Raw genomic sequence first — 12225 nt, 5'->3', positions numbered from 1 at the left:
GTTAACTGTCAGTGTTTTGACAAAGCATGAGTATTTAATCACATGCCCGTGACTCCCTGTACCCCACATGGCACACAGGCTTGCTGGTACCTGCTGACAGGGCAGGACAGTGGGCAGAGAGCCGGCAAGCTCCCAAGACATCCGACCCTGGTCAGGGGGTGGGGACAAAGCCAAGGAGGCAGGACTCCCTTTTACAAGACGCTCAGAGTCCGCCCAAGGCCAAGTCTGTCTTCTCTTCCACTTCAGGGAGGGGATGCTCAGCCCCGAATGAACAGCACCAAGATTAACTGGGACAAAAAGGACCATCTCGTTCTATCCCTTGTCTCTTCCGGTACTAAATCATCTTTGGCAGATGGTGTTTCTAGCCACAGTCTCCCTGGGAACCTCCCCCAGTGCCTAGCAACCTTCAGCATTGGGGAGTCCTTCCCGTGGTTTGGTCTAAATGCCCAAGATGCTCCCAGGCTCAGGTGTCCACACTCCTCTGTCCATTAGGGGCCCTCAGAGGCACCCTCCCCCCAGGACACCACAGGTCCAACTGTTCCTTCGCTGGGAGCCCTTGGCCATCCCACCATGGGGCGAATGTGACCTCCCACTCCAGCCAACACTCCCCACACCCCCAGACTGCCCAGGAGCATTTGCTTTTCAAAACTTCCCTTTCTTAAAAAAGAAACAATTTTCCAAAGCCCAGGGAGTTAATCCATGAAATCTTCTGGAACAAAAGCAGCGGGCCCAGTCCTTGGATAAGTCGATCAACAAACATGCCAGAGCCCCGTGTGGTTCAAAATGTTCTTTGTTCCAGCCGCCGAGCCTGGATCTCGCTGGGTCCTGCCGGTGAGTTGGCTTCTCAAAGTCACATCCCTCTGGCTGTCCGCCCCACCCCTGCCATACCTCTGAAAGCTAAACCCTCTTCAGAGGGACCACATCATCACTTTCCCCTCAGTCTCTCCCTCTTTCAGAAACCACCTGATTGAAAATGTTTGGAGCCAGTCAAGGTTTGCTGACAATGGAAACAAACCGGTCCCTGGCACAAGGCACAGGCTGCTCAGTGTAAGTGGAGGCCCCATATGGTTGTTATTCTGGGAAAGAATCAAAGAACCTAAAAACCTGCTTCTTAGATGACAACAGGGGGAAAAAACACACACAAAAACCTGTTTTTTAAATACCCATTCTTCATTTGACGTGCAATCGATCCTGAACAGTGTCAGATGTTTGGCGGGTGCTCCGAGACCAAAAGAACAGTGGAAAAAAGGACTGGTGAGGCCGGCCAGCAAGATTTCCCAAGTATCACCAGGGGGAATACCCCTCCCAGATGTGCCACACGGAAGGAATTCCAGCAGGCTCCCTCCTCGCTGCCCTCCGCAGACACATTCCAACCCCCCTGCTCAGAGAGGGTGGGAGGCTGAGTGCGGCTGCCTGGCAAGGCTGAGGATCCTACTCTGGGATGAGAGAACTCTGGAAATTCATTTGCCCTTCTTCTTATTCAGTTCTTCCACCTGAACTCTCTCCGGCTGGAGCTGAGCTTCGGGTTCTTTCTCCCTCTCAGCCTCATTTTCTCATCTGTAAAATGAGCATCGCTGGGGGCCGTGATGAGAGGGAGGATTCCGTGTATCCTCATTGGGGCAGACCGTGAATCCGGTAGGTGCCCAGCTGTTTCCTCCCTGCCCAGTCCTGCCCACATCCTTTTTCCAAGCTTCCAAGGAGGCTCTAACAAGTACTGCACAACAAGACTTAGTTCCCTAGTTCCTAGTTGAGTGATCTAGGGCACAGCACTTAACCTCTCCTGACCTCATTTTACTCATTTTTAAATGGGGATAATAATTATATATTATGAACCCAAAGCTCAGCTCCAGCCTAAGAGAATTCAGGTGAAAAGGAACTGAATAATAAGAAGGGTAAATGAAATTCCCGGGTTCTCCTTGCCAGGCAGCTGCACTCCCTTGACTGCATAAACATCTCTTAAGCACCCACCGTGGGCCAGGCATGTGCTGGGCTTTGGAAATACAGCACTGGGCAAAGCCCCCAGAACCCCTGCTCTCACGGAGACACTACACAAACCATCCAAAGTCCATGTGAAGTAATATGTGATTACAAATCCGGCTACTTTTAGGGAGGTTTTAAAAAGAAAAGGAACGAAGGCCCTGGCTCAAAATAAACATTTAATAAATAATAGATACTCCTGTTATCATTATGAGTAACCAGTCAGTGTAGCTTCATTTTCCCTTGGTTTACAGAAGAGCAAAGAAAAGCTCAGAACAGGTAAGTACATTTCCTCCCCAGGCAGCACAGCCTGAAGAGAAACACTGGAATTCACACCCAGGCTTGGCCTGCCCAGCTCCAGAGCCCTTACTCCTTCCTCTGTGTCCCGTGGCCTCTGTGTTTAACAGGTAGGCTCCCTTGCAGCGTTCCTGAGAATTTCACATTCTCTCACTTGATCCTTACAACATTCCTTAAAGTGGGAAGACTTATTGTTATCCTATTTCTGCTTCTAGGGAAACTAAGTCTGAGGTCACTCACTTACCAGACCAGAGCCAGGTCTATTTTCACTACAAGACCAAATCAGTTCCTGCTTCTCTTGGAACCCAACGCACCTTCCCAGCTCCCGGGTCTACAAGGGAGCAGGGGTGCAAGCACATCATGCCAGCCCTGGCAGCGACAACCTTGAAAGTCCCATGTTCCATCTAACAGGTGTGCCTAGAGCACGAGAGGGTCACTGCAGAAGGAGCATGACAGCGGGTGTTGGAGGTTGGAGCATGCCCAAGGCCCTGCAATCCCCCCAGATCAATATGCTCAGCTTAATTATTTCCAGGACCTGGCCAGTGGCTGGTGCATCCCACTAGGAGCTCCGTGCAAAATAACAAGGCCACATGCCCCTGATGCCGCCCGCCCATTCTCAAATGCCATTTGGCACGTTCTCAAACGCCAGCAGGCTCAAAGGCATTGTTCTGGAGGTGGAGGAAGGGAAAAAGTGAGGCAGCTTTGGGGAAAAACAGGGGGGCTTTGGGGCAGGAGAATGTGTTTTTGCCCAGTGATGTGCACATGGCAATCCACATGCCTGCTCGTCCTGCCTTGGTATCCTGAGTTTCAGAGCTCTTTGATAGCAGAATAGGAGAATTGCTACTCTGTGTCCACGGAGCCCAAGGAGGAGGCATTTATCTCATCAGATTGTTAAGATACAGTGTGGGTGTCTGGATGTCATTACTGCACGGAGAGCAGTGTGCAGTGGAGGGGGGCAGAGATGCTGAGATAAATAACACAGGATCCTTTAAAAATACACTGGGAACCAGGAGGCTACAGAGAACTGCAGGAGGTCTGAGCCAGAAGGGGCTCCAGAGATTGCTGGGCCACCCGGTTCTCCCTTTCTGTGGGAGACTGAGGCCCAAAGGGAGCGGGAGCACTCAGGCTGACAGAGAGGAAGGGTGGGAGCACACTGGAGCCCTGGCGTCTTCCTCCTCGCTGCCAGGCACATTCCATTGTGCCACGGGTTTATGCTCTGGCATCCCCAGCAGAGAAAAGATGATGGCAGAGAAACGACTCCACGGCGTCACCCTGCATTTGCAGGGAAGATGGTCTCCTGGGGGATGCTATTCAGCAACCACAGAATAAAGAGGTTGGATTATCTGTAATGAAGGGACAGGGGTGTGGGAGGAGAATGAGATAGGGTACAGGAGTCCTTGATCCTTGCCAACGTTCCAGCCCCCCACTCTACAGTAAGGTGGAAGCAGAGGAAGACACAAGGCCAGATAGAGAGGGCATCTGCCCCTTTAGCCTTGGGATGAAGCCTCAAACGCCTCTGGCTTTAGAGACCCAGGCCTAAGTTTTGTCCCTGGAACAGGAGTGGAACAAATGCCCCCGTGGGCTGCTTCCAGCTCTGTAATTCACAACTACATTTGAGGGGCAGAGGGTCGGGAGTGCTTCACCTAGACAGCCAGACATTTGCGGTAACTAACCGCTCCCTCCCAAAGCCTGTGCAGAAGGTCAGCATCACTCTATCCACCCCCAGCAGGCCAAGGGCCTCCCCCAGGCCAGCAAAGATGCTGATCTTCAAACTCACTGTCCTGGAATCCCTGGTATTGTTGCTTAATTCATCAGGTCACTTGAGGGTAGGAATGACCTCAGCTCATCGGGCAGGCGTCCTAGAGCTGATATTTAAGGAGAAATCCAGAGGCTTAAGAAGTAGTCAAGAAAAAGGCAGCTCAGACTATGGGAAGGACAGAAGGGTTTGCAGAGAGTGAAAGGAGCCAACGTGGGATAGGGCAAGCAAACAGCTCTGGGATGGGGTGGAGGTGGACTCTGGCAATGGAGAAGAACGTGGGATGGAGCTACCTCTCTGCCCCACCAAGGACATGGGGAATAGCAAAGCCAAAGGAGGACCATCAGTTTTAAGCAAAATATCTCTTGAGGAAGTACTGGCTGCCAAGGGAGTCCGTGCTTCATCAGCCAGTGGGGAGATGTGACTGGACTGCCAAAAGGGCTGGCTGACCTCTGGGCTGCCAATCATTCCCCAAACCCTGATCTGGCAGTAAAAAGCCCATGGGGAAGAGGGTTAGGGAGAAACAGGAGGAACCATGAGCACACAGCCATGTGTGAGCCAGAGCATTTAGGAAAATGCTGTCACCCTGGCATGATTGCAAGCGTTCAGTGATTTGCCCCAGGTCATGAAGTTTCTAAGCTGGACAAGTCCCATCATCTTCCCGGACCTCAGTTCCCCCACCTGTAAGAGGAGAGTTGGACGGGACGCTCTCTGCCGTTCTTGTCAGTTCAGACATTCCGCAGGTCTACTCAAGGGCTTCTGATCTGCCAACTTCATCTCCCTGGATTACTGTGGTCATCTGAAGACAGACCCCAGGGAACAACAGAGCCAGAGGGCTGATCTGAGAAAGGCAGAGCCTGCTTCTTTTTGAGAGCTCTCCTGGAGCCCTTGCAGAGGCATCCCCAGGCTTAGGAGGCACCACGATACAGGAGTGTACATTCCAGTTCCAGTGGGGCCCTCACCCTACATGTACTCCCTGGGAGCCATTCCTGTGAGGTAAGCTTTGAGCCCTGCCTCTTGCCACCTGTGAGTACACGAGGGGCTCTGCAGTACCACCAGGGTGGATGGAGGAGTGGATACCCCAGGCTATTCTGCTGCTCTTTGGGATTAAGCTCAGGGTTAGAGGCTGGCTCTGAGATTTCCTTTCCTTTATGCATTTGATCCCTGAAGTAGGACTTGGCTAAACAAGTGCTGCTGCTGCTGTTTCTCTCTTTCCTGTGCACATCCTGGGTCTTTCTGCCTGCTCCAGCCTAGACCTCTACAGTCTCTACTTGGGCATCTCAAACTTGGCATGTCCAAACCCCAACTCTTGAGCCTCCCCCACCCCAACCAGCTCCTGCCCATCTCAGATCATGGTGACTCTCCAGCCTTCCACTCGCTCAAGCCAAGAGATACAAAGTCCATCTTCCCTCTTCCTTCTCTCATACCTCATGTCCAGTCTGTTAGCAGATTATTTCTGGTGTACTTCTAGAATGTATCAAGGATCTAGCAACTTCTCTCCACCTCCACCTTTATCACTCTGGTCCAAGCTGCTAATATCTGCCTCTTGGATTACTGATCCAGTCTCCTGACTGACCGACACACTTCTACCAACCCCGAGAAGCTCCTGGCAATGATTCTCTTTCAAAACAGTCAGATCAGTCACTCCTTTGCTCAAAAGCCTCCACTAGCTTCACACTTCACCCCAAGTTAGCATCACTGTTATCACAATGACTGCAAGCCCCTAAGTGCCCTCTGTTCCTCACTGACCTCACCTCTGGACACCTGCTGTGTTCCAGCCATGCCCACCTCCTCCCTGCTCCTACCTGAAGGCCTCTGCACCTGGCCCTCCTGCTCTCTTGAATGCCCTCTCCCCAGATCCACAGCACTCACCTCGCCATCTCCCACCGGTCTGCTCAAACATTATCTTCACAATAACACCTTCCCTAACCCCCCAGTGGAAAGCTAGAACCCCACCCGGAAGCACCCTATCTCCATCCCCCCACTGCGTCTAATATTATGTATCTTATTTATATGTTTTCCTTCGTGTTCTCCTTTCCTTTATTTTCTTCTTCCCACAGAAGTGCAACCTCCTTGCGGGTAGGGATTGTTGTCTGTTTTATTCACTGATGTAACTAGTGACACACCTACAACAATGCCCAGCCCTTGACCACTATTTGTTGACTGAATAGCAGCTTCTGCCCACTGTGGGCATTCAGAGAACATTTAAAAAGCCGGGCAAGGAGCACTTTTCACATCTACTGTGTGTTTCTAAGCTTCTGCCTGCGGTCACTAACTTTTTGACTCTTAGCATTCATCCCACATTTTAGACAGCCCCCGCCCCATCCAAGTCCTGCAAGGCATCACTCTGGCTCCTGGCCGCCTCCTGGCCTCCCGCACCACCAGCCTCAGCATCAGACAGATGCCGGTCTGTTCTGCCCTCAGTTCTTGGTGCAGGTCAGATTCCTGATCCTGGCTCCCTGCATTTCATTGTCAACCTATGGCTGCACACACCACTGCAGATGCTGGAGACACTGTCTCGGCCACAAGGAAGACGGTACTACTGAGACTACAAGACTGAGCCTGCCTTCTGATTGGTCAGTGTTGCTTTTCCCTTGGTGGGAGATGAGCGAGAAAACAGATTGGGGACTCAAAACACACCAGGTGTTTAATAGGTGGCTAAGTGAATAGGCTTTCCAAATCACATGCCAACACAGCAGCTTGCCACAGCTTTCAGCCCACTGCTTGCATTATGGTTTATGGACTCAACCAAAAGGTCAAGGGAGTGCCAGCTGACTGTCACATGGCCTGCAAGTCCCCTGATGGGAGGACAAAGTCATGGACTCTGGCCTGCATCTTAGCATCTCCTGGGTTGAACTGACAGGCCGTTTCCCGCATTCAGCCCCAGCAACTGTGAGTCCTGAAGCACTCTGCTGTGCCCCTTGGCAAGCCTCTGCCTGCCCTCTTTAGCCTGACTCTGCTGTAGGTCAGAAAGGCAGGTTCACATCCTGGCCCTGGCACTGCCTTCCCGAGGGACTGGACTGGCTCCCTCCCCCATGAGGATAACTGCTGGGTGATGGGGAGGTGAGTCCTTTGCCTCCTTGGAGGAAAGGCTACTATGTGATGAGATGTCCACCACCGTCATTCCCATATTAGTATTGCACACATCCCAGTACAGCAGCTTCAGATACATCCAGACACTTTCAGGGCTCCCCCCAGCCAGATGGGATGACATGGAACTGCTTGGTGGCAACAGCGAAAGCATCTGTTGTGTGTGTGTGTGTGTTGCACAGGGGCCCTTCTAGAGCTTGGCCCATACATGTATAGAAAACCACCTGTGATGCTGTATCTCCTAGTAAATAGTGCTGTTTGTAATAATTTTTTTATTCAGTGATGACCGCATGCAAGGTGTTATACTAAACACTTGTCATGATGTATTAATCCAGTGTTTCTCAAAGTGTGTCCCAGGGGACCCTAGCAGGATCCCTGAGACCTTTTTAGTGTATCTGTGAGGAGAAAACTATTTTTATAATAATTCTAACATTTTTATTGTCATGCTTTCACAAATACACAGCAGAATTTCCCAGAGCCTACATGACGTGGTACCACAACACACTGAATGACAGAGCGGATATGAGAACCCAGCTGTTTTCTAGTAAGCCAGACGCTGATCTACACAAATGTAAAGCAATGTCACTCTTCTCACTGCTTTTTTTTTCTGTTTTAGAAAAAAATTATTTTTCAGAAACAATATTGCTTATGTTAACATGCAATCAGTTTTGTTTTTGTTTTTGTTTGAGACAGAGTCTCGCTCTATCGCCCAGGCTGGAGTGCAGTGGCGTGATCTCGGCTCATTGCAAGCTCCGCCTCCCGGGTTCACGCCATTCTCCTGTCTCAGCCTCCCGAGTAGCTGGGACTACTTGGGAGTAGTCCACCCGCCACCACGCCTGGCTAATTTTTGTTTTTGTGTTTTTAGTAGAGACGGGGTTTCACCGTGTTAGCCAGGATGGTCTCGATCTCCTGACCTCACGATCCACCAGCCTCGGCCTCCCAAAGTGCTGGGATAACAGGTGTGAGCCACCGTGCCCGGCCACAATCGGTTTTTTAATGAATTAAGTTGATTTCTAATACAATAAACATTAGTAGCTATAACTCACATAAATAAAAACTCTCTGGGGTTCTCAGTAGTTATTGAGAATATACAGGAGTCCTGAGACCAAAAAGTCTCAGAACTGCTGCATTAACTCATTTAATTCTCAAAATAGCCCTGCAAGGTATATATAATTATCCCCATTTTAGGAGCAAGAATGTTGAGGCAGAGAGAAACAATGGCTCATCTAAGATCACACAGCCAACAAGTGTTCAAAACAGGAATGGAGCCAAGGAGTCCATGTGATCTTAACCATGAGGCTACCCCAACTGCAGAATGGGCTGAGGGCCCCACTAGCAGAAGTGAGATCCTTGCCTCCATGGGGCTGAGCAATCTGTGCTCCTCTTCTCTTTTCTCTCTTTCTCTCTCTTCTTTCTTTTCTTTTCTTTCTGTCTTTCTTCTTCTTCTTCTTTTGAATAGAGACAGGGTCTCTGTCACCAAGGCTGTAGCACAGTGACATGATCATGGCTCACTACAACCTCACACTCCTGGGCTCAAGCAATCCTCCCACCTCAACCTCCCCGGTAGCTGGGACTACAGGCACGTGGTATTATGGCCAGCTAATTATTTTTATTTATTTTTATTTTTGTAGACACAAGGTCCCACCATCTTGCCCAGGCTGATCTAATTCCTAAGCTCAAATAGTCCTCCTGCTGCGGCCTCCTAATGTGCTGGGATTACCGGTGAGAGCCACAGCACCCAGCCTGTTCTTCTCTTTTCTTCCCCAGATTGTGTCAGCCAAGTGCCCACTTCAGGCCAAAATGTGCCCCCACAGCAGGGAATCAGTGACCACGCGGAGGTGCAGGATGTCGGTTTTCCTTCTGATGGTTTGGGACTGCTGGACCCAGGCTGCCAAGGCAAGCTGGTCTCTCCTGCACACCAGTGTGCAATCTGGTGGATGCTGGTGGGGAGAGGGGGATTCTCTGAGCATGACCATGAGAACACCCAAGAAAGCGGGACTTAGCTCACAACGCTATTACTAGTGCTTTCTGTCACCCAGGCTGGAGGGCACCTCCTGGGCTCAAACAATCCTCCCACCTCAGCCTCCCAAGTAGCTAGGACCACAGGCATGTGCCCCCACGCCTGGCTAATTATTTTACTTTTTTAGTAGAGACTAGGTCTTGCTACATTGCCCAGGCTGTAATGCACTCATTCTTAATGATAAAATGAAAAAACAAACAAACAAAAACCATATAGCTCCTGCTCTACATTACATTAAGAAAGCACACGCTTAGATCTGATACAATGCTTAGTCTAATAACGACAGGCTCTCTCCAGGCCACAAAAATAAGTCGTCCCCAACTACTTCCTCCTTTCAAAAGACCCTGGAAAATTCTGCCCTGCTCTTAGCTCCCCCTTGCAACAGCTCAAAGCAGCTCTGCTTCTTAAAGAGGCAACTTACTTCTGGTCTCCTGAGGTTTGTTTTGTTCTTTTTTTTTTTTTAATAGAGATATTAATTTTCCTCATTAGCATTTTGAATTCACTCAGGGATGTTCTAACTACTCAGTTATGATCCAAATAAAGAGTGACTTCCAGCCCCTCTCAGAGGTTGTTTTAAGCTAACCGGTCTCAAACTTCAGCATACATCACAAAAACCTGGTGGGCTTGTTAAAACACAAACTGCTGGGTCCCATGTCGGGCAGGGCAGGGCGTGGGCGTGGGTGTGGGTGGGGGTGGGGGTGGGGGTGGGGGTGGGGGGGGTCCTTTTTGTAGAATCGGCACTTCTAACAGGTTCCCAGGTGATTTTGATGCAGCTGGTTCAGGGCCATATTCTGAGAACCACTGCTTTAAGCTACCTTTCCTTAAACGGAAAAGAAAAACAATGAAGTGAAGGAAATGTTGAGTTCCGTGATTTCCCCAGGGCCAGGTAAAAGATTTCCACTTATGAAAAGGCCTTGGTTAGGAATCATGCCGAACTCACTCATGTAATTCCATCTCCCCCCGCCGCCTGCAATTTTTGGAATTTGAAAACGCATATAAGTTAATTTATATTGAATTTATTACATTACTTTATTAATCCATCTCTCAAATGGATTACTTTTTAAGGGACATTTGTGCCTTCTTCTCTCCTGAAAACTTCAAAGTTCATTTTAATGAGACAAAAATAACCAGAATTTGATCAGAAATAGTCAGTAACTTTAAGGAGCTGGTGCTCACATATCTACAATAATAAATAAGATAGAAAATATTCAGGCACCTGGCCGGGCGCGGTGGCTCAAGCCTGTAATCCCAGCACTTTGGGAGGCCGAGGCGGGTGGATCACGAGGTCAGGAGATCGAGACTATCCTGGCTAACATGGTGAAACCCCGTCTCTACTAAAAATACAAAAAACTAGCCGGGCGTGGTGGCGGGCGCCTGTAGTCTCAGCTACTTGGGAGGCTGAGGCGGGAGAATGGCGTGAACCCGGGAGGCGGAGCTTGCAGTGAGCCGAGATCACGCCACTGCACTCCAGCCTGGGAGACACAGCGAGACTCCGTCTCAAAAAAAAAAAAAAAAAAAAAAAAGAAAATATTCAGGCACCTTAAAATACGAGTTATCTGAAATCGAGAGGGAAGAGACTAAAGTGAAGACAGAAGGAGCAGTCTGTGAGGGCAGCACCGATACAGCAGAAGGCACCGGATTAAATCTGGACGGGAAACCCAGTCCCAGTTACCCCACCAAGGAGCCTTACGGGCTTGGAAAATTCGGTTTTATGGACCTAGGTTCTACATATGCAAGATGAAGATAACATCGTCCTCCAAAGATGATGATATAATTAATGTTAGTTGTTTTATCCCACATCATTTTTTAAGAAGAACTTGAGATTTTTAAAATTTCACATTCTTTAAAAAACTTGAGAAAAAAATGAGTTTTCAAAAATTAATGAGTAAAATACATATTTTTAAACAATATATACCAACCAAAAACACAGTAAAATTATTCTGACTAATCACAAATGCTGGCCTAAGTTTCCTGGCAGTTAAATTGAAGAAGGGAATTATTACATAACTCATTATCTCATAAATTGAGAGGCGGAAACAAACGAATTCCTCAAAGCAATGAATGAGATCATGTGTGTGAAAGCTTTTGGCAAATAACCAGAAATAAGATGTCATTATTAAGGTTTCAGGAAGAGGTGGGATACGAGCTTTACTATGGTGGGATAGGGCAGACCCCAAATACACCAGGTGATGAGATTTAGTACAAAGAAACTCTGCCTCCATCTTCTCTTTCCTTTGGCTTGGTTCTCAAATCTCTGCCTACCGCAGAGCGGGAATGCGCTTGCTGAAGGCAGATTGAGAGTGCTCTTCCGATCAAGTTGAGAGGGTAGCATTCACTTGTATGAAAATGCTACCTCTGTAGGTCAAAAAATATCAGTGATTTCCTAAGGTTCAGCCTAACAGTAAGACCAAGTGAAGTGGAGGCAACAGGTATAAAGAATACACCATTTTAAGGCTGTCTTTGCAGTTCTAATAGTTAGAAAAGAACATTCTGAAGACTAGAGAGTTAAACCTAGTTTGGAACCTCACTGCTTGAGAACCTGGGAGAATCTGGAGGAGAAGAGATCAATGAAAATGCTTAAAGACTTGTAGAGGAAGGGAACATGCTTTTGAGCAGGGGTCCCCAATCCCCAGGTACCAGTCCATGGCCTGTTAGGAACCAGGCTGTGCAGCAGGAGATGAGCGGTGGGCAAGCTAGCATTACAGCTTGAGCCCCAGCTCCCGTCAGATCAGCAGCAGCATTAGATTCTCATGGGAGCAAACCCTACTGTGAACTGTGCATGCTGGGCATCTAGGTTGCATGCTCCTGATGAGAATCTAATGCCTGATGATCTGAAGTGGAACAATTTCATTCCAAAACCATCCCTTCTCGGTCCTCCGTGGAAAAACTGTCTTCCACGAAACCGATCCCTGGTGCCAAAAGGGCTGGAGACTGCCGTGCTAGAGAAGACTGAACTGTCCCACCACAGCCAATTCCCCTCATCCGGGGTACTCAGCTGGGCTACATTTCCCAACCTCCTTTGGAGACAGGTGTGACCCATGGCTGACTTCTGGCCAGTGAAATATCAGTGAAAGTGATAGTCACA

The 12225-nt window shown here is 49.0% G+C and overlaps 1 protein-coding gene across 30 annotated transcripts in view; it reads right to left on the bottom strand.

Moving 5' to 3' along the window:
* CACNA1C (calcium voltage-gated channel subunit alpha1 C) overlaps positions 1-12225 on the bottom strand; it is a 740665-nt gene that overhangs the window by 436827 nt on the left and 291613 nt on the right. The window lies entirely within an intron of this gene.

The sequence above is a fragment of the Macaca mulatta genome, chromosome 11 (genome assembly GCF_049350105.2).
Source record: "Macaca mulatta isolate MMU2019108-1 chromosome 11, T2T-MMU8v2.0, whole genome shotgun sequence".
Lineage (NCBI taxonomy): Eukaryota > Metazoa > Chordata > Mammalia > Primates > Cercopithecidae > Macaca > Macaca mulatta.
Note: the sequence above shows the minus strand (reverse complement) of the source record. Positions and strands in the feature narration are given on the sequence as shown.